The following is a 17,921-nucleotide window of genomic DNA, read 5'->3' as shown; positions in this document are numbered from 1 at the left end:
CTCTGTGCAGGGAAGGGGAAGTGTGTGGACGTGAGAAGGGGAGCTGGAGGATGAGCAGAGTTAAGGCTCACGCCTAGCTGGAACGCATGGTCCAGATTCCGGTCTCCGAGTTTGTAGGGACACTGACGTTCCTGCAGCAGAAACCGGGGGAAGTAGCAGCTATAAATGCTCTGTGCCCAACTAAGGCTCGGAGGCCCCAGCATCGACGTGTGCGAGGCAGAAGGAAAAGGCTACAGCTGTCTGCCATACAAGTAAAGTCTGAGGAACATCTGTTAGACAGGAGGCGTTTCAGTGAACCACGGTCCTGTGAGTGCTTCCCCCACAAGCGCTAGAAAGGAGACGTTCAGGAAGGTACATGTTGGCGGAGTGTTGGAAGGGAGCTTTCCATTCTGGTCCCGGAGGTTGGCAGAGGTCCTGACCCGGAGGACACAGCACGGAGGCAGGCATCTGTGTAACCTGCAGACTGTGAGTAAACCTTTGGAACTGCACGCTCTGGTGTCCTACAGTTATTCCAGGACCGCTACATGTGGGTACCAGCACCTACACCGCCTGTGCCTTTCCCCCATCACTACATCTACACTTCCCTGGGACTCCAGCTCCACCTGTAGGGAGCTTCACCATCTTTGCTGCACAACACCATCAGTCCCAGAGGATCTGCATGCAGCATCGGCCTAACATCTATGTTGCCGAACACCACAGGTGGCGTCAAACTATCTATATAAACTCTTTACCATTATACCACGCCATTTGCATGGGCGCCCAGGGCCACCGTCCGGGTCACCGCCGCTGTGACACATCCCACTGACACCAGTCCGGTACCGAGTACCCCACAGCCCTGGGAGGGTGACCCATATGCCGACTGCTGATCGGGCGGCGTTATTCCCACGAAACTCCAAACAGCGTCCCTGAAGGCAAAGTTTTTGGTTTCCAGGGGCAGTATGATTGCAAAGCTGAACCTTAAAGGAATGTCCAAAAGGGCACCACCAGGAGTGGAGCCTGTGGCTTAATTGGACTGCACCCGGGAAACCACTACCATACAAGCTACAGAAAAGATGGACAGATTGCAAGCTTTGTCGATTCTGTGTGTGGTGTGGTATGTCCGTTTGTAGTTGTGCTAGTGATTTCTCAGCTTTATTCCGTTAACGACCGAGACTCCGGCATGGCCCCGCGGTACGCGTCAAGCTTACTAGAGGGATACACGAGGCTGTGGCACGTGAGATCGAGCAATAATAGGTCTAGCATTCCAGTACATGTCCGGGGCTGCATGCACGCTACACTGAAAGGACCAGCTTTTGTCGCTTACAGGTGCAGATAACCTGCTGAGATGGGGATCTGGGATTCAGATTATTCCCCGTGAACAATGATTTCCCAGTAAGTTCAGGTCAACCGCAATTCCGGAGTTAGGCCTAACCATCATTCCTGAAAAAATTATGTGTCCAAACCACAGGTGCTGTAGCTTGCTTAACAGCTTGGCAGCCATTCTCAGGCCCAGTATGGATTCAACAACATTGTAGAAAGTTGATAAAGGGTACAGTTTCACTGGATAACACGTATATATGTAGCCTAGTTTACACATTAAAAATATATGTGTATAGATCAGGAGGCAGACTCAGATGTTCTCAGGCCCAGTATGGATTTGACCAGATTGTACAAAGTTGAGAAAGGGTACTTTATCACTGGATAGCAGGTATATATAGCATAGTTTAAACATGTAAAATCTCCGTGTTCTCAGTATGGATTACACAGCAATCTAAAAAGTGGAAAAAAGGAAATGCATTTGAGGCGTACACAACTATATACTTTTGGTGTTATTTTTAAATCTTTCTATATATTTCTGTCTCAGTAATACAGTCCAGCCTCTCCGCAATAGGAAATGAGATGCATACAATTAGTGACATAAAGGCTATTGATTGCAGAAATCTAGGAATTATTATTCACGGGAAAAACTTCCATCACAATTCTCATAGGCGATGCTGACCCTCAATTAATTTGTGTGTTGAGACAGTGAAAACATTTTTTTGTGAATAAAGTCTTGCTGTATCACACTTCCGTTGATTCCATCACTGTTACTCATCTCAATCCAATTTTTATCACAGGGAGCAATGTAAACATGGTGCTCACTGGCTATCATGATCTGTCATGTAACTTTGGAGTGCAAAAGACAGAAGCCACAGGCCGTAGGCGATGCTATTTGATTGGCATGAGAGGGCACATTTTGAAATGTGCGCCGGAATGTCACACGTTTGTGAGTAGGAAAACTGTGAAAGCTGATGATTAACCACCACTGCATGTAATTGTGAGTCGACGTCCATAAGACATGGAAGCCACTGATCATCTGGAGCTAGAGCCCTGCCAGCAGGACAGGGCATAGCTACATCTTAACCATCATCTTTCAGTTCAATCAATTTGTAGTGGCAGTCCCAGTGAAGGATTTGACAGCCCAGACTACACAGCGGAGGATCAGGGAGAGGTAAACATTGCAAATGCTGGGGCCCTGCCCAAGCAAGGGGGGCACAGTCGTGGGCGTCGGTACTGGCACTGGGCCCCTCATAGTACGGCGGTGTGTCTGACGGCGGGTGTGCACCACCACTGTCAGAGACACTTGATTGCACTATGAGGGACCCTATGCCAGTGCCCGCGCCCAAGAGTCGGCCTACCCACCTGTCCAGGGCAACGGCATGCGCACGGTTTTGTGCGCTAGGTGGTGACCCTGGCCATGGGGGGGGCCGCCCACTTAGGGAGGTTTACAAAGTGGCATATGTAGATGTGGGTCATTCAGCAGCTGCAAAAGGCGAAATAGGTCCAAAGCAAGCCATTTTTCTGGCAACCTATGTGTCATCAAGGGAAGGTGGGACAAAATCCTTGGAAACCCATGTATGGTTCATTTTAATGAAGGTTAGATCATCCACATTTTGGGTTGACAGACGGGTCCTTTTTGCTGTCAGGATTGATCCAGCTGCACTGAAGACTCTTTCCGATAGCACACTTGCAGCTGCGCAAGCGAGCTCCTGTAAGGCATATTGTGCCAATTCAGGCCTGGTGTCCAGTTTAGCGGCCCAATAGTCAAAGGGGAATGACCTGTGCGGGAGAACATCGATATGGGAGGAAAAGTAGTTGTTAACCATAGTTGACAACTGCTGTCTCCTGTCACTTTCCATCGATGCAGTATTACCAGTTGTGTGAGCGGTCCGTGAAAATCAGTCCACAACATTGTCATGAAACCCCTGTCTCCAACGCCACTTCTGCTGTGTGCACCATGAACACCTCTGCCAAGCTGCCCCCGGCCCGTACGGCTCGTGTGAGAACCATCATCGCTGCTGTGTGCTGGGAATGCCTCAACCAACCGGTTAACCAGAGTTGCTTGTTTAGTAGCCAATATTAGGTCAGGGTTCTCCTGTGGCATGATGTTTTGTAATTTGCCTTTATAGCGTGGATCCAGGATGCTGGCCAACCAGTAGTCGTCATCGTTCATCATTTTGGCAATGCATGGGTCCCTTTTTAGGATCTACAAGGCATAATCTGACATGTGGGCCAATGTTCCCGATGTCAATGATGCACTGCGAGTGCTGGGTGGAGGAGCACTTTCTGGCAAATCCACATCCCTCCAGTCACGCACAAACCCTGTACCAGACCTTGCCACGCCAACATTTTCACTTGCCCCACGAGATGCATCCTCCTCCCCTAAGTAATCATCCCCATCATCATCCTCCTCTTCCTCTTCTTCCTCCACCTCGTCCAGGAGAGGTCCCTGAGCAGACAATGGCTGAATGTCATCAAGGATTCCCTTCACCTCTTCCTCCTCGTCAACATTGGCTGCAGACGCCTGCTCCTTAAGGTGCGTCAAAGTTTGCATGAGCAGACGCATAAGTGGGATGCTCATGCTTAGGATGGCGTCGTCTGCGCTTACCAGCCGTGTGCATTCCTCAAAACACTGAAGGACTTTACAGAGGTCTTTCAGCTTCGACCACTGCACACCTGTCAACTCCATGTCTGCTCTCAAAGTGCCTGGCCGTGTATCCTCCCACAAATGCATTATGGCCTGCCTCTGCTCGCACAGCCGCTCAACCATGTGCAGGGTGGAGTTCCACCTTGTTGCAATGTCGATAATGAGGCGATGGTTGGGAAGGTGGAGCAATCGCTGCAGCTTCTGCATACGAATGGAGTGTACAGGCGACCGGCGGATGTGCGCGCACAGTCTTCGCACCTTCTGGAGCAGGGCTGTTAACTCCGGATAATTATTGAGGAAGCACTGCGCCACCAGGTTCAAAGTGTGAGCCAAGCAAGGTATGTGGCTGAGTTTTGAAAGGGCTATGGCTGCCACAAAATTACGGCCGTTATCACTAACTACCTTGCCTGCCTCAAGATGTACACTGCCCAGCCATGACTCAGTTTGTTGCTGAAAGTACTCGGCCAGCACCTCGGCAGTGTGTCTGTCGCCCAAACACATCATCTGCAACACAGCCTGCTGACGCTTTCCACTAGCTGCTCGATAGGGGGACACCTCATGTGCAACAGTGGCAGCTGCAGATGGAGTGCTCGTACGACTGCGCTCTGTGGACAAGCTTTCGCTTCTGGAGGAGGAGGAGGAGGGTCGAACGCCTACAGCCAACTGTTTCCTATACCGTGGGCTAGGCAGCACTGTCCCACCACCACTGTCCCCTGTGGACCCTGCATCCACCACATTAGCCCAGTGCACAGTGATGGACACGTAACGGCCCTGGCCATGCCGACTGGACCATGCATCAGTTGTGAGGTGCACCTTTCCACTCACTGACTGCTTGAGTGCATGGACAATGCGATCTTTCACATGATGGTGGAGGGCTGGGATGGCTTTGCGAGAGAAGAAGTGGTGACTGGGTAGGTAATAGCGTGGTACTGCATAGGCCATGAGTTCGCGGAAGCTGCGCTTTCCACCAACCGATAGGGCATCATCTGTAATGAGATTAGTTTGGCAATGTGGGCGTTCAAACCCAGTGTACGCGGATGAGAGACTGAGTACTTTCTTGACCTACTCATATTGTCTGGGAGGGTGAGCTGGACTTGAGAGCTGCATATGGTGGAAGTAGCGGTGGACAGGGCGGACTGAGAGAGGGTTGATGATGGTGATGGAGTTGGTGTTCTTTCTGATGGCCTAGATTCAGTGTTTCATTGATATAACAGTGGGATTCCCTGACTGCTGTGGCCTTGCAACGACACCTCAACATTTGCTGCTGTGCTAACCGGTGGGCTTACAGTGGGGGAAACAATGTAGCGTTGCTGAATACCTTCTTTGTGATCAGTTGCACATGTGGTACTTGAGGTTTGGTGTTGTGTCCACGCTTGCAAGTGCATGCAGGTTAAATGTCTAAGCATGCAACTGGTATTCAAATTTTTCAGATTTTTTCCTCGGCTAAAGGTCTTTGCGCACTTCTTACAGATAACCTTGGCCTGATCATGAGGATTTTGTTCAAAAAAGTGCCACACTGCACTCTTCCTACTTTGGCAGACATTTTGCGGCCTAGCACGCTGTGATATTTTGACCCTCTAGACAAGCTGTCCAGCAACTCTTTTGATTTTTGGAACCTGTCTTTGGAGTGCTCCGGGCCTGCCAGATAACAGCTGTTGCAATGTCGATGTCTGCTGTGGATGCTCCTCCTCCTCATCTGAGCTATTGGAAGCAGCACCCTCTTCCCCCAATGGATGCCAATCTGGGTCAACAACTGGGTCATCCATCACCTCCTCTTCAATGTCATGTGCACCTTCCTCTGTGTCACCGTGTATGGTGGTATAGTGTGCGGGAAGGGGCACCTGAGTCTCATCAGGGTCAGAATCTGGCTCTGTACACTGCGAGGACAATGTAGTGCTCTGAGTGAATGTACCAGCAGAATCATCTATCAGTAGCTGTGCATCAGTGCACTCCATGTCAGATTCATCTTGGCCTGGGTAATTCACCATTTCACTTGATAATCCAGGCATGGTATGTGAAAACAGCTCCATGGAGTAATCATTAGTATGGCCTGCGTCATCCTTCAATCTTGGTTGGGGTGAAGGACACAAGGAAAGGTGTGGTTCATGAACATGAGCCTCCAATGACGACTCAGTGCTTTTATTTTTTACAACTTCAGAAGAGGAGGCGATAGAGCTGGAGGCTGAGTCAGCAATGTAAGACAAAACTTTTTCCTTAAGCTCTGGCTTTAAAAGCGATTTGCCAACTCCTAGAAAACTAAGCCTTCGAGGCCTTGTGGAGCCAGACGATGATGCAGGCTCAACACCTCCTGCATTCGGTCCTATTTTGCTTTTGCCACTACCATCAGATCCACCACCAACACCATCATTACCAGCTGCCAACCCCCGCCCAATTCCACGGCCTCTTCCACCAGCCTTCCTAATTTTTGGTAGAAATGTAGACAAAATCCAACAAACTATATAGTAATGTAAAACAAGGTACAAGGTGTCTATAGGACAGGGGAGATTTTGAATTTCTGCACACACTTGTAGACACTGGACACTTTTGGATTGTGTGAGGCCCACTGAATATCACAGAGCTATGTCACAGGCTCGATGTCGCAGGTGTGAAAAATGTCACTAGAGGATAACGGAGATTTTGAATTTCTGCACACACTTGTGGACACTGGACACTTTTGGATTGTGTGAGGCCCACTGAATATCACAGCGCTATGTCACAGGCTCGATGTCGCAGGTGTGAAAAATGTCACTAGAGGATAACGGAGAGTTTGAATTTCTGCACACAATTGTGGACACTGGACACTTTTGGATTGTGTGAGGCCCACTGAATACATGGATTTTTGTGAGTACTCACCGTAAAATCCTTTTCTCCGAGACGCTCATTGGGGGACACAGAGACTGTGGGTGTGTGCTTCTGCCGTCTGGAGGCTGACACTAAGTATACAAAAAAAGAGTTAGCTCCTCCTCCGCCGCATACACCCTCGCCCCCAGACCGGGCGTAATTCAGTTTAGTGCATAAGCAGTAGGAGAACGCGCCTTAAACTCAGGCAAGAAATTATACGTCTGAAAAAGGGACCACCCTGATCCTTACATAAGGATTTGTATAATTCAAAATAAACAGATGCCAACTGGCTAATAGGGTGGGTGCTGTGTCCCCCAATGAGCGTCTCGGAGAAAAGGATTTTACGGTGAGTACTCACAAAAATCCATGTTTCTCCTTCGTCTCATTGGGGGACACAGAGACTGTGGGACGTTCTAAAGCAGTCCCTGGGCGGGATCTTAGCTCACCCAATCCATGCTATTTTGCGCCCCTGATTAGAGGTGCGCAACTGCTGCCTGGAGAATCTTTCTTCCCAGGCTTGCATCCGAGGATGCCTGGGTATGTACGTTATAATGTTTGACAAACGTATGCAAACTGGACCAGGTAGCTGCTTTGCACACCTGTTCCGCTGAAGCCTGGTGTCGCAGTGCCCATGAGGCACCCACTGCTCGAGCCGAGTGTGCCTTGATCCCTGCCGGAACCGGCGTGCCACTGATTTGATATGATTCTTGGACTGTCAGACGAACCCATCTGGCCAAAGTCGCTCTGGACGCAGCGAGTCCCTTCCGCCGCCCTTCTGGAATCACGAATAGAGAGTCTGTCTGGCGGAATGGCGCTGTCCTTGTCACATACCTCCTAAGGGCTCTTACCAGATCCAGGGTGTGCAATGCCTTTTCTACCCTATGCACCGGTGCCGGGCAAAACGAGGGTAAGACAATGTCTTCGTTGATATGGAATGCAGAGACAACCTTCGGCAAGAAGGGGGGAGCTGGCCTTAAAACTACTTTATCCTTATAAAATGTCAGGAACGGCGGTTTACAAGATAAAGCCGCCAGTTCCGAAACCCGCCTAATAGATGTTATCGCTACCAGAAAAACGACCTTCCTGGACAGGTAAGGTAAGGAGACTTCTTGTAACGGTTCGAAGGGAGGCTCCTGAAGGGCCCTGAGCACTAAGTTCAGGTCCCATGATTCCATCGGTGCCTTATAGGGGGGTACTAAATGTGCGACCCCTTGCATAAATGTCCTAACCTGCCAGACCGAAGCGACCTTTCGTTGGAAAAGCACCAACAGGGCCGAGACTTGCGTTCTGAGCGAACTCGGAGCCAATCCCGCGTCCAGCCCTGCCTGCAGAAAAGCCAGTACGTTGGGGATCGAAAAAACCAGAGGAGCCACTCCGCGATCCCTACACCAACGGAAAAACACTTCCCAAGTCCGATGATATACCTTCGCCGAGGAAGGCTTCGGGCACTCACCATCGTGGCCACCACATCGCGCCTGAATCCTGCCTGTGTTAACAGCCAAGATTCAATGGCCACGCCGTCAAACACAGGGCCCCTAAGTTCGGATGGCAGATCGGCCCTTGGGACAGTAAGTCCGGCCGATCTGGGAGACGCCAGGGTACGTCCACCACTAGTTGAACCAGATCTGCATACCAGGCCCGCCGAGGCCAGTCTGGGGCCAGCAGAATTGCTGGAACCTTCTCTCTCCTTATCTTTCTGATGACTCTTGGAAGCAGAGGTAGCGGGGGGAACAAGTACGGGAGCCGAAACTGGCTCCACGGAAGCACCAGAGCGTCTGCTGCGATTGCCTGCGGGTCGAGGGATCGAGCGACGAACCTTTGAATCTTGGCATTCTCTCTGGATGCCATAAGGTCCACGTCTGGTGTCCCCCACCGTTGGCAGATCTGTTGAAAAACCTCGGGGTGCAGGGACCACTCCCCTGCCGCGACCCCCTGTCGGCTGAGAAAATCCGCCGCCCAGTTTTCGATTCCCGGAATGTGCACCGCTGAAATTACCACGTGGTTTTTCTCGGCCCAACGCAGTACCAGCCCGACCTCGCGCATGGCTGCCTGGCTGCGCGTGCCCCCCTGATGGTTCACATACGCTACCGCTGTAGCATTGTCCGACTGAACGCGCACCGGCCGGTTTGTCAGCCAACGCTGAAAATGTTGCAGGGCCAATCGTATTGCCCGTATCTCCAGAATGTTGATCGGGAGAATTACCTCCCGAAAGGACCACCGCCCCTGGGCTGTGTGACTCTGGAAAACTGCTCCCCAACCCTGCAGGCTTGCATCGGTCGTCACCACCAACCACTGTTCCGGGGGAAAGGGTTTCCCCTGAACCAGAGACGAGTCGCGAGTCCACCACTGGAGTGACCGTCGGACCGGTGGAGACAAACTGCACCGATGATTGAGGGAAAGCAGCCTTCGGTCCCATGCTAACAAGAGCGCATGTTGAAGCGGACGGAGATGGAACTGGGCAAACGGGATTGCCTCCATCGCCGCCACCATTCTGCCCAACACACTCATGCCGTACCGGATGGATCTGGAGCCCGGCTGAAGAAGGTTCCGTACCCCCTGTTTGATCCTTTGCGCCTTGTCCTGAGGGAGGATCACCAGCCCCTGGGAGGTGTCGAAAACCATGCCTAGAAATACGATTCTCTGAGCCGGAACCAAGGACGACTTGTTCCGATTGATCAGCCAACCTAGGCGGGCCAGGGTATCCAGAGTGATACCGACATTCTCCTGGCACGCCTGAAACGACGGCCCCTTTACCAAAAGGTCGTCCAGGTAGGGTAGTACCGTTATGCCCCGAGCATGCAGGATGGCCATAACCACCGCCATTATCTTTGTAAAGACTCTGGGGGCAGTGGCCAGACCGAAAGGCAGAGCAACAAATTGGAAATGTCGCCCTCCGATCGCAAAACGCAGGAACCTCTGGTGTGGAGGAAAAATCGGGATGTGTAGATATGCATCCTGCACATCGATCGAGGCCAGGAATTCCCCTGGATCCATGGCTGAAATGACCGAACGGAGGGATTCCATCCGGAATCGCCTGACCCTGATAAACTTGTTCAGGATCTTTAAATCTAGTACTGGCCTTACTGTCCCGTCCTTTTTGGGGACTGAAAACAGGTTCGAGTAAAAACCTTGCGTCTCTTCGCTTTTCGGCACTGGGACAATGACCCCGTTGCGCTGTAGCGTCATTATAGCCTGCAACAGACCTTCCGCCTGCGATTCTGTTCCGGAGAGCCGGGAACGGAAGAAACGCCGTGGCGGGAGTCCGACAAACTCTATTTTGTACCCGGACGATATCAGTTCTGCCACCCAAGCGTCGCGTGCCACTGCGACCCAAACGTGGCTGAACCTTAGTAGGCGTCCGCCCACTCTGTCGTCCGTAGGTACGAAGTGCCTTGAGTCATTTTGCTGGAGGCTTTTGTGATCTGGCCCCCCTCGCTCTGGGCAAACGGCCTCGGCCTCTACCCAGCGGATTGGCCCTGTAAGAAACTTGCCTTTCTCTAATCTGACCATCATTTGCGGAGGTGGATGCCCTGGCCGAAGTCCACCTCCAGGAGCTACGAAAGGGCCGAAAACGCCTGCCTGAATGCCGGCCAACTCTTCTGCTGCGGTAGAAAACTACTCTTCCCCCCTGTGGCTTCTGAGATAAGCTTATCAAGCTTCTCACCGAACAACCGATTGCCTTGAAAAGGCAATGAGGTCAAGGATTTTTTAGAGATAGAATCCGCTTTCCATAATCTCAGCCATAATGCTCGCCTTACAACGATCGCATTTGCTGCTGCCACAGCAGAACACTCGGCCGCATCCAGAGCGGCGCCGACGAGATAATCACTCGCTCCTGATATCTGATTTGTCACCTCCAAGATTTCCGCGGGCAGATCCCTGTCTTGGAGGGCCCTATGCAGAGTGTCTGCCCATGAAACCATGGCCTTAGCCACCCAGGTAGCCGCAAAGGAGGGGGCCAGAGCCGACCCTGCTGCCTCATACACTGAGCGGGCAAGCCCCTCTATGAGGCGATCAGTTGGGTCCTTAATAGAAGAACCGCTGGGTATCGACAACAGCGATCTTGATGCTAAACGTGACACCGGTGGGTCCACTACTGGCGACTCCACCCACCCTTTATGGAGTTCAGGAGGAAACGGATACTTTGCTTGCAGCGCCTTTTGCATTGCAAAGCGCTTATCCGGGTGTTCCCTATGTTTCTGGACTAGCTCCTCGAACTCCGGATGTGTGGCAAACCTTCTATGCGGACGCCTGGTTTTCTTGAAGGAGACCTTGTGACCTGAGGTCGTGGACACGTCATCCTCGATCTCTAAAGTCTGGTTGACCGCCTCAATGAGGCTGTCCACCGAGTCCTGGTATCCCAGGCTTTCTGGATTCCAGGCTTCCTCCTCCTCCTCGCCCTCGTCCTGATCGCTTTCTGAGCTTGGCGACAGGGAACGAGATGCCCTAAACATCGCCGCCGACTCCCCAGAGGGCCCGGCCGACGGAGAACGAGCTCTCTTACCATGAGCTTGTCTGGTGCTGGAGCGGCCCCTAACGGACGAAGGGTCCTGAGACGTGGACGAGCTGTCTTCCGCTGGCAGACCACCATCCTTGACCCTGCCCGGGCCCCGAAGGGACTCAATTGCCTTCGTAAGGGACATCATAGAATGCGATAAAGACACTGCCCATTCTGGGGGGTCCTGACCCCTGGGCTCTGCAACAATGGGGGGCTCCTGGGCTCGCTCCGACTCACAGGCTTCGCAAAATTTACCCGGCTGCGCCTTAGGCAGCCTGACCCCACAGGAAACGCAAACAGCGTATAGGAAAGAGTGAGCTTTCCCTTTGCCAGACATATTGCAGGGTAGGGTAGGAGGAGGAGGGTAACCCCTTCCTTGACAACCAGTGCGGCACTCGAAACGGGGTTGCACTCACCCACCGGTAACGTCCCACCTGTTCCACGGGGTGCAATGGGGGGCTCCTGCTCCTTCACGTGCCGTTACTCGCCGGGGGCACTGCGGTGCACTTTGGAGAGAGGCGGCGGGGCTTCCGACCGCACTCCGGCGAGGAAATGCGAGGAGGGGGAGGGGGGCGGGAGCCTCCGGTCACTGTGCGCGCCCGCCGCGCTCCCCGGGCCGCCGGAAGTCAGTGGGCGGGGCTTCCGGCCCCCACCGGAAGCGGCGGGCGGGCCTCGCGCGGAACTCGCGGCCCTCCCCATACAGCGGGGACCGCGGCCGCCGGCGGAGCTTCAGCCGTACTCCGGCGGGAACCTGCGAGGAGGGGGAGGAGGGCGCGCGCTCCCCAGTCACTGCGCGCCCGCTGCGCCCCCCGGGCTGCCGGAAGTCCGTGGGCGGGGCTTCCGGCTACCACCGGAAGGGGCGGGCAGGCTGCGCGGGGCTTTGCGGATCTCCCCATACCGCGGGGACCGCGGCCGCCGGCGGGACTTCTGGCCGCACTCCGCATGTGGCACTACTGGCACCGGGTTCCACCGGGGAGAGAGTCGGGCCCTGTGAGAAAAAGTAACCCCGTCGGGCGGGGGAACAGACAGCCCCGCGGCGCATTCTGGAGGGTCCCGTTCCGGGGGGTGACCCTACAAACAAAAGGTGAGCCTGGCCGCCGGGGGGCTCTCTTGGGGTGCTCTCAACCCCATCCCTGGGCGGGGAGGGGGAGGCTACTGGGGGTGGATGCTTCGATCCCCTGGCTCACCTGCGCCTCCAACTGCACCCCTGGTGTCAGTACCTAGGGGTGGAGGGGGCCAACCTGAAATCCCGCGTTGCAGGAGAGGAACAAAAAACGTGGAGTCCGTTGGGGATCGCCCATCGCTCACACGTGCTCGCCCGTTGTAGTTCATGGGGAAATCGAATCCTCTCATCAGGATGCGTTGCCCCTCTTTACAAAATAAAAAAGAAAAATGGTTGTCTGGGGAAAAGTCCCAGATGTGTCCCTCGGTGCGGGAGAGAAAACACGTGGAGGACTACTCACACGTGGTCGCCCGTTGATGATTTGGGGAGATCGGACCCTCTCTATAGGATCCGTCGCCCCTGTCTTATCTTCAAAGAAGGGAAAAAAAAAAAAAAAAAAACTTGTCTGGAGCTCCAGACTGCGTGTGCCTCCATCAGACACTAAGCAAAAAACTGAATTACGCCCGGTCTGGGGGCGAGGGTGTATGCGGCAGAGGAGGAGCTAACTCTTTTTTTGTATACTTAGTGTCAGCCTCCAGACGGCAGAAGCACACACCCACAGTCTCTGTGTCCCCCAATGAGACGAAGGAGAAATCACAGCGCTATGTCACAGGCTCGATGTCGCAGGTGTGAAAAATGTAACTAGAGGATAAGGGAGATTTTGAATTTCTGCACACACTTGTGGACACTGGACACTTTTGGATTGTGTGAGGCCCACTGAATATCACAGCGCTATGTCACAGGCTCGATGTCGCAGGTGTGAAAAATGTCACTAGAGGATAACGGAGATTTTGAATTTCTGCACACACTTGTGGACACTGGACACTTTTGGATTGTGTGAGGCCCACTGAATATCACAGCGCTATGTCACAGGCTCGATGTTGCAGGTGTGAAAAATGTCACTAGAGGATAGCGGAGATTTTGACTTTCTGCACACACTTGTGGACACTGGACACTTTTGGATTGTGTGAGGCCCACTGAATATCACAGCGCTATGTCACAGGCTCGATGTCGCAGGTGTGAAAAATGTCACTAGAGGATAACAGAGATTTTGAATTTCTGCACACACTTGTGGACACTGGACATTTTTTGATTGTGTGAGGCCCACTGAATATCACAGCGCTATGTCACAGGCTCGATGTCGCAGGTGTGAAAAATGTGACTAGAGGATAACGGAGATTTTGAATTTCAGCACACACTTGTGGACACTGGACACTTTTGGATTGTGTGAGGCCCAGTGAATGTCACACCGCTATGTCACAGGCAGAAATTGGCTAGTGTATGACAAACTACAAGGTGTATATAGAATTGGGCAGAATAGAAATCTCCCTAGAGTGTAGGTCTGTAAGAACGGAACAAGTCCTCGACTTATCGTTACAGAGCGACACACAGATAGCTTCACTGTGGCCGTGATAACAGCCGTTACACGGTACTGAGAGAGGAGCGTGCACCTACACGGCTGTCCGGTGTACGTAAAATTGTCAAGCTCCGTGTTTTTTAAGTATACGGACTGACACACGCTGTCTCTCTATAGTTTTGAATGTGATCAAACAGCAAATATATTTAACTGTTTGAAAACTAGACAAAACTAGAAGGTGAAGGTCTGTAAGAATGGAACATGTCCTCGACTTATCCTTACAGAGCGACACACAGATAGCTTCACTGTGGCCGTGATAACAGCCGTTACACGGTACTGAGAGAGGAGCGTGCACGTACACGGCTGTCCGGTGTATGAAAAATTGTCAAGCTCCGTGGTTTTTAAGTATACGGACTGACACACGCTGTCTCTCTATAGTTTTGAATGTGATCAAACATCAAATATATTTAACTGTTTGAAAGCTAGACAAAACTAGAAGGTGCAGGTCTGTAAGAACGGAACATGTCCTTGACTTATCCTTACAGAGCGACACACAGATAGCTTCACTGTGGCCGTGATAACAGCCGTTACACGGTACTGAGAGAGGAGTGTGCACCGCTGTATGGTGTGAAAAAATGCACGCTCAGTACCTCACCAGGACAAAAAAAAAATTGGGATTGCTTTTAAAAAAGCAGTTTGCAGAGCAGTGGGTAAACAGCAATGCAGCGTCAGGAAGCCTTAGAAGGCAGCCTAACAACCAACACCACTGATCCAGCAAAATATAGCCTCCGCTAGCACTGCACACACAGTGACTAGTGTGTTGTACAGGCAAAATCGCTAGCAGCAGAAGCAGTTTTTGGTGTCTTCTTCCCTGCCTAACGCTCTCCCTACAAAATCATCATCAGCAGCAGCTCTCCCTATTCTGAGATCAGCATGAGTAACATGGCGGTCGGCGTGTACGCCCTTTTATACCCCCTGTGACGCCCACCAAAGCAAGCCAATCACTTGCATGCCCTTCTGAAAGATGGTGGTGACCCCTGCCTATGTCATCACGTTGCCCACAGTGTCCGTGGATCCTGATTGGCTGAAAAAGAGTGCAAAACAAACTTTTGAAACGCGACTTTGGCGCTTAAGTCGCCGACCTCGTGGCCGACCTCTTCCTAGGGTCGGGTTTCGTTTCATGAAACCCGACTTTGCCAAAAGTCGGCAACTTTTGAAATTTTTCGACCCGTTTCGCTCAACTCTACCAGCAACCTTTCCTCCAACTGTAGTGACACGTAGAGTCCCTCATTACAGTTAGGATGACAGCCAAAGCTTCCCAACAGAAAGAACACTGAGACCTTGTGCCCTCTCACTTATAGGCAGGATACTTAGGTCCATGTGTGTCAACCTTACCCTCATTTTAGATCCTTAGCACTACACAACTATATCCAGCTTCAAGGACCTCTCTAGCTGACACTATCATCCTATACCTATGCCAGATCTTCTCTTCTATTCAGGGCTTCTCACAAAAGTCACCATCTGGAGATGATGTGTCACGCTATGATGGTCTTCAGTAAGGAAGGGGGGGCCTCAAACTGTCCCTGGGACACTAAGTATCCCTTTCCCGGGGGTACTCTTAAAGGTAGGGAGTCCCGAGTCTCTGATCTTACTATGCTCCTGTTATTGTCCTAAGCTGTCCCCTCCCCTTCCCTCAGGAGGCCTGGAACAGATATGTTAGTGTATATACACGTAAGACAAACAGGGATAACAAAAAGCAACTTACATACAAAAACACTCACCAAGAGTAGAAAGGAATAAAGGGAAGAATAGGAATGTACAAAACAAATGGGAATAGGATAATGGAGACAGCATATATGCAAAAAGAGCAGACAACAATCTCCAGCAGCAACTAAGTACTCCAACTTCAGCATACCAATTCCAGCAAACCAGGAAGCAAAACTTCCAAAGGCAGAGATGAGAAGGTCTGGCCAGGTTTTATAAAGAGAGAAGATGAGCAGGTCAGGACCTGCTGTAAGATGGAGCTACATGTCTCTAACCAGCATACAAAGAGTCATTAACCTCTTCAGCGCCAAAGGAAACAAAGTCCATTTAATATGAGGAACAACATACACAGGCTGCATGGAAGACCTGCGACTCACAGTACGTAAAGCTTACCTAACCCCAGCTCTCTCACGAGGACGTGACACACTTGTAACATGATATCTTCATAGCTGTTAGCTACACCTGGTAACAGCCAGGAGCCACACATCATGGGCCCACGGGACACATGTGGCTCAGAAGCCACAGGTTGGGGAACCCTAGTGTACTACACTGAAATGGAATGAGTACTTGTACTGATCCAGTATCTGTTCACATCTCTAGAGGCTCGGATTCTGTATTTTTCAGTTCAGAAAGCAGAAAGAGAAGTTTATGATGTCTCTTATTCAATTGTTTGGATTTCAAATGCATGCAATGCTAAATATATATGCAGCCATTTATTTGAGAAAGCAGCTGAAAGATTTTCGATGGGACATATGACCAAAAGGGACGCGGCATACAATAAAAAGATATTTTCAATCATGATTCTGAGCAGTGCAGAAATTGTAGATCAATGCACATGAGTCACAGGGAAATAAATTGATTTAATCTAAAACAATGTATATTTCTATGTTTTAAGTATGAGTGATTAAATGTTAATATTAGGTCGGAGGAGGATGTAGTGCTGCGCCTGTCAATGTCATTCAGCCATATAATGTATTATGCCCTTTGGAACCTGTCAAACTTTCACACGAGTCTTTCATAGGATTCCAATACACAGTGCACTGAATTTATAAAGAATAATCAAAGCCCGTTCTGATCGCATGCTGGCTGTTCTAGATTCAAATCTAGGACACCCATGTGACTGTTGATAATGCATTATCCTTCAAAGGAACTGCATGGGTATTTTTTTTCTATTGAAGGAGATAAAACCATTCCAATGAACAATGATAACACAATCAGAGCCCGGCATCTGGAATAAAACCATAATTTTAATTAGATAGAGGAATCCTTGGTGGAACATGCTAGATGATGTTGTTCAGATATTTTCTTTTTTTTTAAGAAGATGCTCAAATTATTGAGGAAAACAATGCACTTGTGTTAAAGAACGTATGCAAAATGCATCATTAGAAAAACATCCAGCACTGCCATCTGCTGTCCCTCAACGGTTATTTCCCATAGTAACTGGTAAATACCTATTATACAGCATGGAACTGGTCTGATCCTAAAGTGCATTAATTTAAGCTTTACGTTATTGAATTCAGAAGTGATATTTGCATAATATACTGGTAAAATGAAATGCAGTCATTAGTGAACAGTTATGACATTTTCTTACACAATACAGCATCACCTGGAGTTCACACTATACAGCAATGTGCCGGCTGAATGCAGGGGGACACATGATCACACACTTCCTCCACAGCCAGGCCACTCCATAGTCACCCTCAGAGAGCCAATAAAAATGGCTTCTTCCCTGACAAAACAGGCAAGGTAGCAGAATATCTGCAGTAGCTTAGTAGTATAAGGGTACATTTCCACGTACCATAATGTCTGCGCTTTGGATGGAGCGGAAACCTTGCTCCGCCCAAAGCCCAGCCCCCTTCTGTGCGTGCGGTGATTCCGGATGTGCTCATTGAACACATCTGGAATCACCGCAGCATATCCATAGAGTAGGCTGTTTACCTTGCTGAGACTGAGCATCTCCGAAAGGTAAACAGACATGCTGCGGTCTAAAAAGACGCGCCGCATGTCTAGTTTAGCAGGTGTGTCACCCGCGTATTCGGACGCATAGTGGAGATGGGATTTCATAAAATCCCCTCCACTATGCTGTAGCATCTGGCCGCTGCGAATTAAACGCTGCAGCTGTATGCAGGGTTCAATCCGCAGCAAATACTGAATGTTTCCGCTACGTGGAAACATGCCCTAACTGAGTAGAATTTTCCTGCAGAAAATTAGGAAGGGATTATATTTTCAGATGTCAAAGTGGGAAGGAGACTGATCCACTGAAGACAACTTCTGCGGGAAACTAGGAGGGAATTATATTGTAAGCTGCCAGAAGGGAAAGAAGAATAATCCTGTTTATGCCTGTTAGAAAGAC

At 50.7% G+C, this 17,921-nt stretch overlaps 1 protein-coding gene across 13 annotated transcripts in view; it reads right to left on the bottom strand.

The window, feature by feature from the left end:
• NAV3 (neuron navigator 3) overlaps window positions 1-17,921 on the bottom strand; it is a 1,131,823-nt gene that overhangs the window by 6,913 nt on the left and 1,106,989 nt on the right. The gene's annotated exons all lie outside the window — the stretch shown is intronic.

This window comes from Dendrobates tinctorius, unplaced genomic scaffold (assembly GCF_039654945.1).
Source record: "Dendrobates tinctorius isolate UK_male_01 unplaced genomic scaffold, ASM3965494v1 ptg000122l, whole genome shotgun sequence".
Taxonomy (NCBI): domain Eukaryota; kingdom Metazoa; phylum Chordata; class Amphibia; order Anura; family Dendrobatidae; genus Dendrobates; species Dendrobates tinctorius.
This window is presented reverse-complemented; position numbering and strand designations above follow the sequence as displayed.